The sequence below is a fragment of the Trichogramma pretiosum genome, unplaced genomic scaffold, assembly GCF_000599845.2.
Source record: "Trichogramma pretiosum strain Unisexual culture from Peru unplaced genomic scaffold, Tpre_2.0 scaffold3, whole genome shotgun sequence".
Taxonomy (NCBI): Eukaryota; Metazoa; Arthropoda; class Insecta; order Hymenoptera; family Trichogrammatidae; genus Trichogramma; species Trichogramma pretiosum.
The window spans coordinates 1382765-1398073 of NW_019641698.1; the positions used below are offsets into that span (position 1 = coordinate 1382765).

At 41.8% G+C, this 15309-nt stretch overlaps 1 protein-coding gene across 3 annotated transcripts in view; it reads right to left on the reverse strand.

Annotated features, from left to right (window-relative positions):
- Positions 1–10480: 10480 nt before the first annotated feature.
- The window catches only part of LOC106650339 (zwei Ig domain protein zig-8-like), a 59616-nt gene continuing 54787 nt past the window's right edge, over positions 10481–15309 (reverse strand). For all 3 annotated transcript variants that reach the window (XM_023462418.1, XM_023462419.1, XM_023462417.1), the window contains one exon: positions 10481–12524. The gene's annotated coding sequence lies outside the window, so the exon portion shown is untranslated. The remainder of the gene's footprint in view (positions 12525–15309) is intronic.

The following is a 15309-nucleotide window of genomic DNA, read 5'->3' on the forward strand; positions in this document are numbered from 1 at the left end:
TCCTATCTCGCGCATAGGTTATATTTTTCGTATTGTGCGCGGCAATAGAAAAATCAAGAGGACGAACGCCACGGTTCTTTTTTTTCCCCTCTTACGCTTTTGCCGATGTAATCGCGTGCGTTTTGTGCGCGCATCGATGTTGCGTCAGCGTGCGGACAAAGAAAGAGTGTAGCACTCTGTGTGTATTCGGAGCCAGCCATGTGCATTCGAAACAGAAAACAGGTGTATGTGATACGAGAGAAAAAAAATCCACGCGGTATAATAGGAGCAGTGCTGCAGCGGCGATCTCTTTTCAAAATCATCCGCGCGAGCGTTAAAAACTGTCAACGATCCATTTGGTCAAACGGATTTTTTGCCCAACGACACCAGATATATGTACGAGAGGTATATGTACGTCTGCATCTAAACGTGTAGTATGTGTAGTGCTGCACCTTCAATACAGAATCGATTTGTCCCATTCAATAAGGTCAATAGCAATTGCCTTTTTCGAGCTCTGCCGCGCGCACACATACACACACAGACACACATTTATATGTACAGGATAGTTGCAGGTATCCTGCACAGCGCATCCACATACACACATACACACACATAAACGCGAAACTAGAGAAAAAAAAGTTTCCTTTCTTTTTGTCGTCTCTCTCGCTCCGTTGTACAGAAAATGTTGTGGACGGTTGTATATATTTTTATTGCAATGAAGACAAAACCTCGGGTGGGCTTGCTGCGCGCATTCTCGGAAATAATGCCGGAGCCCGGGCCGAGCCTTATATACCGCGAAATTGTTCCGGTTGTTTATCGTGCTCGTCGCCGTGAAGAGGGGCTTACATATCATATCCGCGACGAGACGAAAAAAGAAATAGCCCTCGTGTGTGTCTGTGAACCGACGACGACGACAAAAAAAAAGAAACGTATAGCTAGGAAAGAAAGAGAAAAATGAGAGAGAGGCAAGATAAAAAGAACGAAAGCAGAGAAAGAGAATGAAAAGATGACGAAAGCGGGAAATGGAAAGGAAAATGCGGATGTGTATTATTGATAAGTTTCCGAGCGATTGTCTAACGCCGCCCGAGGTCTGCTGACATCTTTCAGTCTTATTTTCTTTTATATTATGCTGCCGCCTCGCCTACCCCTACCCCCTTCTTGCTCGCTGCCGCGAGTACAAATGGATTTCTTTTGTAACGGAAGATAATATGCACCCGCTGCAGTGTGGAGGCGGCGCGTCACAATATGTTCTCGCGCAGGACGATTTATCTATATGTATATCTGTCCGAGGCACGCCTAAGCCTCGAGCTTGTGTATCGAAATCTTACCAATATAGGCGTATGCCTACATAGATATATAAATGCGAGTTTATTCGGAGCGGAATAAATATTCATTTGCTGTTAACGATTCGGGCTTTTTTTATCTTATGACCATATATATTTTATATGTGTCAATTCGCGTGTATGTTTGTGTGTGTGTGTGATCAGCCAACAAATCCTCAGCTGGTGGGTGTATATATGTGGGCAAATAAACAATTCACGACGGGCGTACATATAGCGATTTCGAGATCTCATGCAAATTTAACGAGTCTTCTTATAAGAAACGCTGCTGCTCATACACTCTCGGCTCAAAGTCCTCTCTATCTATGTATGAGCTTTATGCATTGGCTGCGCTTCTTTTTCTTCTTCTCTTTTTTTCGCTCCGAGTCAGGAAAGGAATCGTAAAAATGCTACAACCAGCGATATACTATGAATATAATACGAGCACTTCATTCGAGATGAAGCAAACAGACCTTGAAAAATTATATTAAACAAAAAAAAAAAAGAGGGGCGCGGATGTTGGTGAATGCATCTTGGGAAAAACGTTTCAATAACAAAATTATCGCGTTGATTTCACACCACTTTTTTTAGACAAATTCAATTCCCAAGCACACGCATCGAATACCGATATACACGCACACACACACACACACACACACACACACACACACACAAGTTATAAACTATATCTATCTTCTTTAGCTCAAATACGAATATTAAAATTGTTTTCGCCTCGAAATAAATCCTGTGCGCGCGTATTTATTGAAATCAGGTCAACGTGTCAAAACCACGATCTTGTCAAACGTGTCATATTGTTTCGCTGCGCACCGCCGTACTTGAATCAGCACCTCGATCCGCGCGCATAACTAAAAAAAAACTAAAAGAATAAAAATGAAATAAAAATCGAATTATTTGGAAATTCCAAACGTGTATGAGCTATGCATAACGCACTTTTTCTCCAATTCCGGATGGCGCTGGCAGTGTATACGCGAGAGCTCGAATTCGCGCGAAATAGTCTCGCGGTGAACAATTTCCTTTTTATTCCCCTTTCTTTTTCTCCTTTTTTTTTTATCGTACACTCGAGACGACGACGACGACGACAACGACTACGACGACTTCGACGAGGTATTCGAATGAAGGAATTTTTCGTTCGCGCAGTAAAGGTACAAAAGTACTTACAACAAGCGCGCAACGAGCTGGCGCCTGTTGAGAAAAGTTCGCGTATGCGCGCGTGTATAGTCGCGGAAAATGAGCCAGCCATATAATATACCCCGCAGGATAAAAAGAGCTATGGAATATATAGGCGTGGTGCGTATAGCGAGCAGAGTCGCGTATTTTAAATGAAAGACGTACGCTAGCTGCGCCGTTGATCCGACGTGGCTTACGAAGAGGAGTAATTACGATGGAGAGGAATTACGTCATTTCGTCGTCGAAATTCGAGATGTGTATGCATAACTAAATTACCAATGTAATATGCACCAACTGAGCCCGTGAGCCAGGGCTCGTTCGATTCAATGCAAGCACACCCGAGCTACATAGTATAATGCCAAAGCAGCTCCTCTCGCTCCACTACGTAGATTATATCGAGTTCTAATCTCGTCTGAGGCTCTTTTTGTTTTTAAGGCTGCGGCATATATATATGTAAGCCCGCAGCGGAGGCTTCGCGTTCTGTTCGATGCGTTGAATGACGGCCGGTTATACCCTTGTATACGATGATACCCTTCTGGGGCTTTGTATATGGGCGGGCGAGCCTCAACGGTGCTGGCCGCAACAGCAGACCCCGCTGCATTGTATATATCGTATTCATCGTGCCATTTTCTCCTTTCTCCTCCTGCTATTCCCTCTGACCCCCTCGCTCGTTTCTGCTTTCCTCAGATATCAAACGCGACCGAAATTATAATGAAATATCACCGGTTTTATTTAATTTTTGCTTCGAAGCAAAAAAAAAATTCAATCTCTATAGCCGTTCGTACCGGCCACGCTCGTTCGTGCATATAGCGTATAATTTTTATCCTCGGGCGGCACGAGCAGCAGCGGGCGCGGTGAAAAAATATTTGTATCAAATCTGCGCCGGACTTTGAATTATCTCGCTTATATCGCAGAGGAGGAGCTCGATGTACTCCGCTCGGCGAGTTTACCATTATCATTTTCGGGAATGAATTTTTGGATCTCGTCCAGTTTTTATAAGCTTCGACTAAACTGGAAAGATCTACTCTCTCTACATACCAGCATAAGTGTATTCTCGCGCGTGTGTGTGCGGCTGGATTTTATTGAATATAACACAGGGACGTACGTGGCATAATTACATTATTTCTGGTTGAAATGTTCGAAATCTTTTGTCCGAGGGCAATGCAATCAACGGTACATATACGTATTTCTCGATGATTTTCCCCCGCTCCCTGCGCAAGAATCAAAATGTACGGTTCTTCGCTCATATTAGCGCTCGTTCGGCAAAAAGCGAACGAAAAGCTCGAGCTTGCTCTCTCCCTATCTGTTCCGTGTATATGCTCTCGATGTACGTTTTCCTAGTAATTACATTAATGGATTATCTTTCTACATATTTCCCGTGGTAAATTGATGGTCTATACGTATATATACACGAGTATACGTACACGCGTGCAATGCACATCGCGTGACGAGATGTGTGCTCGCGCGAGGGGTGCTGTATACGTCATGGCGTGCTCGAGACTACAGCTGCATGGCAAAATAATAATAGCGATCCTTATGGTAGCGCTATACGTGTATATCTAAACGTCGCTGCTTAATCGATGCTCCAAAAGCCAAGCCGATACACGTGCGCACCCCCGTATACGTGTACAGGATCGTGGCTCGATGAGGTGCTATTCGATTTAAAATAGCTTCGCTCGTTTCGTGACATAAGCTTCGGCTCGACGGGATACGTGCACGCGCTGCGCATTGGAGTGTACTCGTTTTCCTGGAAATATGTGCACGCGCGCGCGCGTACGGGTACATTTAGCGCGTGCCCCCGCCATTGTATCCTTTTATTAAGACGTAAAAATGCTATTCGCGCTTTACGCGCGTACGACCGTGGGTGGTGCGCGATATAAATATGCCGTGCGCAGTTTTTAAAAAGGAGTAAAAACGAACGTCGAACGAGTGTCACTGGCCTCGTAAAAGCAGATCGATGAGAGAATGATATGAGCCATCTGTTCCGCTGTTATATATGTATAAACGACGACCATAGAAAAGAAAGAGCTGCTGAAAAGAGAGAAAAATGAAGTGTCTGAATAAAGCTCTCGGAGCAGAAGGACGTATTATGAGGCTAACTCTCTTTCTCTCTCACGGAGCGATGATTAACTTGAAATGAAAGATTGAACTCTTACCGAAACGATTTTATAAATATAAAAGGCTTTTTTAAATATTTAGTCAATCTTCGCGCTCCTGAACTACATATAATATATAAATATATAGGCCACGCGTCGCGCAAAGTCATTTTCAGTAAATTTCAATTTTTCTCGCTACATATAATACCAAGCTAAAGCATTTCATCGTCAGCTTCAGCAGCTACTGTATGCGCTGCCGCGTGAATAAATAGACGAAATATAATAAAAGACACGCCGGCTGAATCTCGATAGAATAGTCAAGTACAAAAGACGCGTGAAGTCGTGGCGGTGCTGCCGCTCACAGACGTGCGCACACGTTATATCGAGACTCGCGAGCTTTAGAGGAGAAGCAGCGTCGCGAGCTGCGAGCGCGAATAATCATAAAGTGCTTCCTGACTTATCGTCGAGGAGCAAGTGGCGGTGGTGGCGGTGAAGGCTATATACGCGCGCGTAGGTATATTTCTGGGTTTCATTTTCTCAAGACCTCGCACGAACGAACGAACGAACGAGCGAGAGAGCGAACGAACGAAACTTTGCCAGGCAAACTTGTCTTACTAATTATAACAAGCTGCATTACATTCGCTGTTTCGCACACTTTATGTATGCATGAGCTACCCCCCGGTCCGCCCTCTTTCTCTCTCTCTCTCGCTCTCACTCTCTCTGGCGCGCGAGCTTTGCCGCGAAGAAATTAACGAGCAATATAATAATATAGATCTCGTGGCGCGAGTGGCAGGAAAGCCAAGTGAGCACACCGCACGAATCGAGCTTACTCGTTGAATTTTTTTTTGTACTTTGGTCGCGCCACGATAAAATAATGGCTAGAAAAAATAGAAAAACAAAAAACAACGGCACACATCGCAGGCTACGAGTTGTACGCCTGTGAGGCAGTATATATGTGTGGACGCGTGCGCTGCGCTGGCAGGCAATCGAAAGCTTTTAGTTCGATGGGTTGACTCACACACACGCACACGCATGAAGCTGGCACAGGAGGCACTATTGGCTGCCTTGAGAGGGTGACGGCGGGACACGATGCTTCAATCAAATTTGTTTCATCCTATTTAAAGCCTCTGAAGCGAACGCGCCTGGGTGCGTAACTCTGCTGCCAGCTGGTGTCCCTCATGCGTCAAGCTAACAAACTTTTTTTTGCCGCTTTTTCTGTCTCGCTCGTGTGTGTGTCTGCATGTCGCACTTACCTTCATTGAGATGACCAATTGGATTTTCTCGGCTTGCGAAGCCATTCCAGCGTGAAACGATCCGGTCGGAATAAAGAGCAAAAATCCACCGGGACCTACGCTGCACAGCTCCGCATCATGGATGTCTATAAGGAGCTTGCGCGAAATGAAACAAAATAAAAAGAAAAGGAACAAAATAAAAGCAGTACAAAACGCGGCAAGCGGCTTACAGCATCGTGTTTCATTATTAAAAGAAATGCCCGGGCGTTTAATCGCCAATGAAATAAAGCTCGACCGCACATACATGGGCCAGGCGTGCTGCTGCCGCGCTGCGTGCGTGGGTGCGTGGCGCTTATGCAATTTAAACGTCACTTTGTCAAAGTCTCGGGGCTGAATAAATACCGGCCAGTACGTGTATAAGGTGTACATGGGAGCGCGTCGCGCACAATGCATCGCAAAAAGTCGCTCTTTTCCATACCACAAAAATTCCCTCATCATGGCGAGCATAAAAAATGTATATTTTTTCCGTTGACTGCGATGGTCTCGTGTGTAGCTATTCCAGGGAGAGAGCCTCGTGGTTATTCATTTCGGCATCGGTGCAAGTAGGTATATACGTGTACACTTGCGATTATGCGGCATAAAAAAAAACTCATCAAATTTCGAGCAAATCATTCGGACGGTATACGCAGCAGCATGATATCTAGTCGTACACGCACTATGTGCGCCGTATAACTTCGCCACTCGATGTGAGTCGTTGCTGCTGCTCCTGCTCGTGCCACTATGTATACCTGTTCATGGTTGAAAGCGCACGAGGCAGCGGCGGCATCAGCCTTTCAACGTATTCACGTCAACAAGTCAAAAAAATTTTAATTAAAAAACTTTTTTTTTCAGGTTCACCGTGTTCCTCTTGGGGTGGAGTGCCGCACACGTCCATGCACGCACGCGTTCGAGCGTCGTATAATAAGAGCGGCCGCAACCCAGGCTGCTCCTCGCCGATGCCCATTATAATTTGAATACTGCATTATGCAGCGTGTCCCATGCATGCTTTTCGCCACTCCTATACACGTATGTGCAATATTTATATTAATACGTTGGTTACTTGAAAGGAAAGGGATTGAGTCGAGAAATAATAAAGAGCCAGTGTGTTATAGCTTATGATACATAATTTTTAATTTGTCGTCTTTGATCACCTTTTTACTTATTTTCATTTACTCTTCTTTTTTTTTTCTCTCTCTTTATCCGGAGCTCGTTTATCATTGTCCTCATCATAGTCTTCTTCGAACAATATATATCTATATAATCGCAGCTGCACGCGTATAATACGCGTACATCACAATAAATTCACACACAGACTCGAGGCAGACACGCACATATACAGTCTAGACGTATACCAATATACTTATGCTCGACGCTGTTGCTGTTTCTTTCTCTCTTTTCCAAACGTTCACGCAACGGGCTCATCGATCTTACTCATGGTACACTGAGTAAACGCACACGCACAAGCGTATATATTACATACTCACACACAGACGCACACACGCAGAATACATAGATATATACAGTGGGCATGGTGCACACACAACGAACGCGCATGAACGATAGCAAAGTACGCGCGACACACAATTTAGAACGCATCATCCATTTTCATCTTCCGAAGCTCGCCTATGCACACAGCATAGCTGCGTATGTGTATGCATGGAATGTGAAGTCTGTAACGCACTACACTCTAGCCGCACACGCGTACCTATATGCGGATCGAATGTGTCCGTGCGTGCTTTTCGGGCTATATGAGGCATTTCATGCGAAGTGTCCTAGCGCTTCGCCGCGCGGCCCAATTAAGCGAAATCACTCAGTTTCTAACTCACGTAAAAAGTATCAAAATATACTCAGAAAAAATAACTAACCAATGATTTCGATAGAAAATTTCCTCAGCTTTCCGATGGTGTGGTCAGATTTTCCGAAATTTTCCATTTTCCCCGGAAAAATTTGACATAAAGTTTAAAACGCAAATATCTCAAAAAGCCCATTTTTAAGATTTTTTTAAATAGTCCCAATCGAAAGCTGAGGAAATTTCCTAACTGTATGCAAGTTTTCAGAGTGTGCAATTGATTATTACTCAATGAAATACAGCGACGAACGTGTAAAAACGTGAGATTTTGCGACGCGCGGGGTACTGCGCGCGGGAACAGCTGCCGCACGGGCCGAAATGTCACGTTTTTACACGTTCCTCGCTGTATTTCATTGAGTAATAATCAATTGCACACTCTGAAAACTTGCATACAGTTAGGAAATTTCCTCAGCTTTCGATTGGGACTATTTAAAAAAATCTTAAAAATGGGCTTTTTGAGATATTTGCGTTTTAAACTTTATGTCAAATTTTTCCGGGGAAAATGGAAAATTTTGGAAAATCTGACCACACCATCGGAAAGCTGAGGAAATTTCCTATCGAAATCATTAGTTAGTTATTTTTTCTGAGTATATTTTGATACTTTTTACGTGAGTTAGAAACTGAGTGATTTCGCTTAATTGGGCCGCGCGGCGAAGCGCTAGGACACTTCGCATGAAATGCCTCATATGCGGATTCGCGAGCCAATTGCCATTACGAACAATCCGGCCGGGCCGAATCGAATGATTCTCTCGTTTCGCGTTTATCAGGCGGCCTATGCTGCTGCAGCTACTACCTTATACATGTATGTATATCGTGCCAAGCACAGTCGACGACGATTACTGTCACTGCTGCTTTTCAATGCTAATGAGAAGTGAGTGAGGGACAGCTGCAGCTCCGGCGCAATCCTCTCTCCTCATCCTCCGTTCTCCCTTTTATAGCTAGCTGCTGCACACGCACACACACATACTATACCCTCCGTATGCGCCACGTGCATACACCCGCACCCACCACGCGAATGTTGAACACGCGCGAACGCCTATATCGATCGCGTATTCTGCCAATTGAAATCTATATCACGAGGTATCTCTGTACACGTATAGGATAGTATACACATATACGCACGCAGGACTCGATCGGCCTGTAAATGCCAGCTTTCCAGTTGCCAGAGAGAGAGAGAGAGAGAGAGAGGACGACGGGGGGAGAAGAATAAATTCGATTGACCGATTTATATCATGCAAATTTTACGGGTTTCTCTTTTTTCCGCTCTCTTTTTTTTGTACACTCGGTGCATCGTGTATTGTGCATTATACCGACATCGCCTTATATCGATTTTCCGGGACTTATCAAATAGAACGTAAAATACGTGCTTTTAGCACGTTCGCGCGCATATATGTATGCATGTAACTGCGGTGCTTTACCTTGTGTATCTATACGATTAAAGTCAATTTTCGCTTCGTAAACAAACAGCTGAGCGGCATCGCGGGAATCACACACTCGCTCTCTATACGCCTGCTTGTAGATGTTTTCCTCGATCTAGCAAGAGCTAACGCCCTTAAATATGCGCTCCTGGTGTATACGTGTTCTGATACTGTGTGTGTGTGTGTGTGTGTGTGTGTGTGTGTGTGTGTGTGTGTGTGTGTGTGTGTGTGTGTGTGTGTGTGTGTGTGTGTGTGTGTGTTTGCACCGTACACGAACCCGAAGATAAAAATATATATATATGTATATTGGAAAATCTGGCGCACGAGCTGATGTTTGCCATCCATATTTCCCTAGAAATTAGATTTAGAACGATTTCGACCTCTCGCCGCATTGAATTATGAACGCAAAGTAAATTTTCTTACATACATGACCTACTTTAACATTCATTCGTTCGCACACACAAATTCACGTGTATCTGTTGCATATACACATTGCACGCGCACAAGCTCGTTCAGAACCCGTGCGCGCCGCTGAATTATGCCCCCTTTTTTTGCACTTCTCTTACACGCGGGTGCTTGAAATTTTCATATTTTTTTCCGCCTTTTTCGTTTCGTTATTTAATCGTTTCTGTAAATATAATTATATATTATATATACATGCCGAAGCGAGTTTCGTGCCTATTTAATTTTATATACACAACATTAAAAATCGTAACGTCCTTCGAGACCATTAACCGGGTTTTTCGTATTTCATGAAAAGACCATTCGAGTTTTTGATTTTATTTTTTTAATATGTATACAGAAACACTTTGTTAATCAAACGGGAATCTACTTCCTTTTAACCGTTTGTTTTCTAAAAAATCACAGAATAAATTCTAATTTGCTTGAACGTATATGAAACGTAGAACGAATTTTTTATTGCGCTTTTGTTCTTTGTAAATCTAACCGCGTCGAATGATTGAGAATTGAGAGTTTATAACATGCTCGAGAGATTGCATTTTTTACGAAAATGATTTTTTCCGCACGAGCAAAGAAGAATTTCGGAAAAATAAAGAAACACATTTCCTTCTCTTGGATCTAGAGGAAAAATAAAAGAAAGAGAAAGGAAATTTTGCTTCAAGCTGAAAATGCATTTTTTAGCATAAGAGAATCGTATTATTCATTTCTTAATAGAAAGTTTACTTATTTCGAGTGCACAAAGCAATTATTAAAACTGTAATGGAGAGTACAATTTTTACATTTTGCGTTATAATAATTTGCAGTTTAATTTTTATCGTTCAAAAAAAAAAAAAAGAAAGAAAAAAATTAAAAAAGCTCATGAACGCAGGAGTAAAAAGGTTGTCTTACAAGAGGAAATATTCTGAAAAATTGCAGAAATATAGCCTGTTACTTTTCCTTAACACGGAGGTATTCGATATTAAAAATGTTCGTTGCATTTTATTCATCAACTTGCGCGCATTACCATAACAGTACTGATTATTATTATTGAATATTGAAGAATTTGTTTACCTGTTTGTTGTAATAACGTCGAGGAACAAGTGTATTTTTACAGGTAATTTTCAATTTTTGCTACTTATTAACATAACATCATTGTACTGAGTGATAAAAAATTCCTCTCCTATTAGGTAAATGGATTTGATTATTAAAATGAATTATAGCTCTTTTATCACGTTCCGATGGTGTAACCTTGGATTTATGCACGATCGTATTGTACCACACTGTTCCCAATTTAAGTATAACCCACATTCCATTAGGCTTTTTTCTTTGAGTTTAAAATCTGACTCGTGATCAATAAACTTTTTTTTTCGTTATCAATGTAATGTACAACGTATTGCCACTCGACAATGACGCATTGTAAAAGAATAATTAGAGAGGCAGGCAAAAAGTAAAATCTTTACCTAGGTATCCTGTTATTTTCCGATTTCGTTTTGTTTTTATTTTTGTCGACACACACTGTACCTTTGTCATATTTTACATGTAGTATTTACAAAATTATTCGTCGTTCTACGATTTATTATTATTTTAAAAATTGTCGGTTAAAGTGAGTTTGACATCGATTAAACATATAATATATTTTGTATTTTATAAAATGGATGATTCATTAAATTTTGAAAATGTATACATTTAATATATCGATGTCACAATTCGGAATCAACATTCGGCCTTTGTAATAAAACACCACAAAGTCCCATAAATACTTTTATTTATTCAGCAATCAAACAATCACGTTACTCTAACGTTATAAAATTTTTTTTTTTCTTCGACACAATAATGCAATACTTATCTTTTTGTAAATCTAAAACAGTGAAACGGAAAAATAAATACAAGATATACACACTCGCATCCCAGCGACGTGGAGAGCCATACAATAAAATTTATGGAAATGCGAAACAATTTAAGACGTAGTCGAATAAAAAACAGACAATAAACGCGATTTACACACTCGCTCACAAAGTACGGGTAACTTTGCAATGCACAACATGAACGAAAAAAAACGGTTGCTTATACATACACGTGATCGAATCGCGAGTAACTATTTTTTTTCTCGGAATTCTGTCAAGTGTATATGCATAATATATTTTTTCCTCCGTTAATCGAGGACTATACATAGAGACGCTGCTGCACTGTATACACACACACACACACACACACACACAACATCCTCGCGCACACTCGTCTACGGAAACTTCAATTCCGCCACACTCAAGATATATTGCCACACACGTCAACGTATACTGAAAGTCGCGCACGTATAATCATACGTACTTATCGCCGAACTTATGTAATATTAAACATTATTATTTATAAATATATAGATCGATACGGAGAATCAAAGATTATTGAACATTTTCCAGCCGAGAAAAAGTCTTTTATTTTCATCCTACCAGCAATTTCGCATATTTATCCAAGCCCGTCGACAAAAATTTTTGCTCGCTGCTAAGCTCGCTGCAGGCGTGGCTGTATTACCTATACATACGCACGCACGTATAGAGCGCAAGATGTGCCGCCACTTCTGACACTGTGCTATACAGCATATAAACCACGTTATATATATATTTTCCTCGCGCTGCATTTATCCTCTTGTGCCGCAAGTTCTCTTGTTATTCTTGTTCTTGGCGCATAGTTGCTCTGCGGCATGCGGCGGCGGTCACATTTTGAATTCGCGCACTGCAGCGCTACTTCAATTTTGCACGTCGGCTGTGTACCTATATATAACGTCGTGCGCATTCGATGAGGAAATAAAAAAGGTGCGTCGTCACTGTCAGTTTATCCGTATAGACACACACACACACATATACACTGTCGGGGAGACGCAGAGAGGCGCACGCACACAGACACTGGCGTGCTGTATACTTTGTATGCATGTAACCCACAGATTCGACAGCCGATTCCGTTGGATCGATCTGAAAATACAAAAAAAAAACGTTATCGTTCTGCATATACAGCTGAAATTGTATTTTAAAATTTTTATAGCATTGATAAAAGACGAGTTCGAAAATTTGAATAGGACGGACGTTGGCACTGTAAAAGCATGTCACGCGCAGAGAGCTGCTTTGCGCGCCAAATCGGAGTGAGTGACGACGACGACTCGGCGTCAGTCGACGCTTCCGCAAGGGTAGCGGGGTAAGGGAGGGGGGAGAGGAATCCTACGCAGGCAGGGCTACCTATCTGCGAATTGCGAAACATTGTTATAACGTTCGGAATGTGTTTTGATTGCGTTTGTTGACTTTAACCAACTGCCCAAGGGCGTTTGGCGCTTTTTCCAACCTACACTCCCCACATTGCATTGCAACATTTAATTAAGCATTGTAATGTTCTCTTTTTCTTTGTGATTCAGAGATTTTATTAGTTTCAGAGTGTGCGCAGATTTCGACTACTTCTCAGTTGGATAGTGTTATGTGACCAACAATAGGTGCCGGCAATGTGAGACTCGCGATCACATCTATTCGAATCGAACAGTGTTTTGAAAGAAGCCGTCAACCAGGGTTCATGAGTGATCTTCTCGAATTGAAGTGTGATGTGAAAAAGACGTTGAATTTTAGTGCTTGTGAGTATAGTGATCTATTATATCTGTTCGAATCGAACGGTTGAGTGAAAAAAGACGTTAACAATTGTGCTCGTGAGTGATGTGCTTGATCGTTGAAAAAAACTACATTAAGGATCAATCTAAAGTTGCGGGGCTTTGAAGCTTCGATCTGGTTAGTAATTTCGGAGTTTAATTTTTTTCTGCCTCATTGAAATGTTAATAGAGCATAAGAGCAAAATTCATCAAGCTTGGGTGCGTGTGTGGGCGTGAAAAATTGTTTTAAAACGACGGACGCACGAGCATAACAGCGGCAGCAGCAGTACCACGTACATATCCGCAACGTGTTGCCTCGTTTTCTCTAATAGGTTTTATTAAACGCGGCCTGCACACTTGATGCCGTCCTATATATGAAAATTATACGTACAAAACCGTGGCCATACCCCCTTGTACCCACTATAAGCGGCAGTAGCAGCCCCACAATACATCGCACATGCGGCTACATATCAAACACACTTGTATATGCATTAATGCATAATGTACATGGTTCAGCCCTTTTTTTCGACCAAAGTGTGGCCCGTTTTTTGCGAGTGAAAAAATTCGGAACAGCCGCGCAAATTTGCTGCGGAATTACTACTGCTGATGCTGCTGCGGCAGAAAAAGACAAGTAGTACAGCTTTGATGCGATACAAATATGAATGATTTTTCAGCGCTAGCACTTGTCTCAAAAAAAAAATTTACTTCAAAGTAGTTCAGACTGACGTCTTTTTCTTTGCCAAGTCGCTATTTACGTGTAAAGTCGAAAAACATACCATTTTTGATGAAATTTTAGTACCGTACCCTAGAAAACTAATCAAACGAAAAACAAAAAAGTGCTATAATACTTTTGTTATAAGTATTCGCATTGAATGAGAGGTTGAGAAAGCCATATAATAGAGCTTCTCTTCTTGCCTGTGTCATAAGTCAAAAGAATCTTTTCTTTGAATTCGTGACATCTTACGAATAAAACTGCTGTTGTTGCTTCTGCCGGTGCTTCTGCGGGTACCAGTCAAGTTTTCCATCGACACGACGCTCTCGGGGCCGGGGCAGTCCTCTTTCGCCGCGGAAAAACAGCTTAGAGCTCGTTTTACGCATATTTTTTTTGCTCTTGCTTTTTCAATTTTAATTTGCATGATTATTATTTTCGATAATTATATTTAGCAACACATAAAGTAGCGCATCAAATTTCTCTTTGATCTCGCGCGCCGTAGAGCTCCCCCGATGCTATTATAATATCAAATTTTCCTCGAGTATATACTAACGTGATTAAAGACGGTGTCAAATGGTACGAAAATCGTGTGGCTTTTTTTTCTCGTCGCAGCTTCAAATGCATAAGCGTTAAAATAGCCACGCGCATTTTTCGAATAATATACGATATTCGAACGGCAAAAATATTTTTTAAACAAGCGCCGACTCAGCGAAATTTCTACAAGAGACTCTCTTGTGAGAGATCGTTAAAATTGCTCCCAAAAAAATGCTTTCTCATGTACAATATATAATATCAAATACATTCTTATCGTAATATCGATATCTTGTCGGCGCTTGTGTACGGGTGTGTGTGTGTGTGTCAGTGTAGTCACAATATTACATCGAGTTTATCGAAGTTCAAAGGGTTTCGATTCTTGGCTTTCGGCGTTGTTATCGATCAATGCACTTGATATACTGACCGCAATAGAATTCGACGGAAAGCTTTACGCTCCATATACCAACACACATACACACTCACACATACATAGCGAGGGCATGCACACACACACACACACACACACACACATACACATTATAACACTTTGGCGCAGGCCTCGTGAACCGAAATTTGATTCGTTTTGTATGCAATTTACGTTGTATAAATATCGGATCAATTTGTTATTCGCACGAAAAACAATAGTAAAGCCAAATACAAATACGCGATCGAATCTTGTTTTGTGCAATTTTTCCTTTGTTTTCGTTACGTGATTCTGCTTCGTGCGGCGCATTTGACCGATATTTTTTGAACAATCCTTTTAACATGCGCCGATGAAAGGATGTAATTGACTTTTTAAAAATTCGACGCGCAATCGTCGACTCGTGTGTTGACCTTTCTATGGCTCATACGTGCTGCATAGCTGGGGCTAGGTAACGTAGGT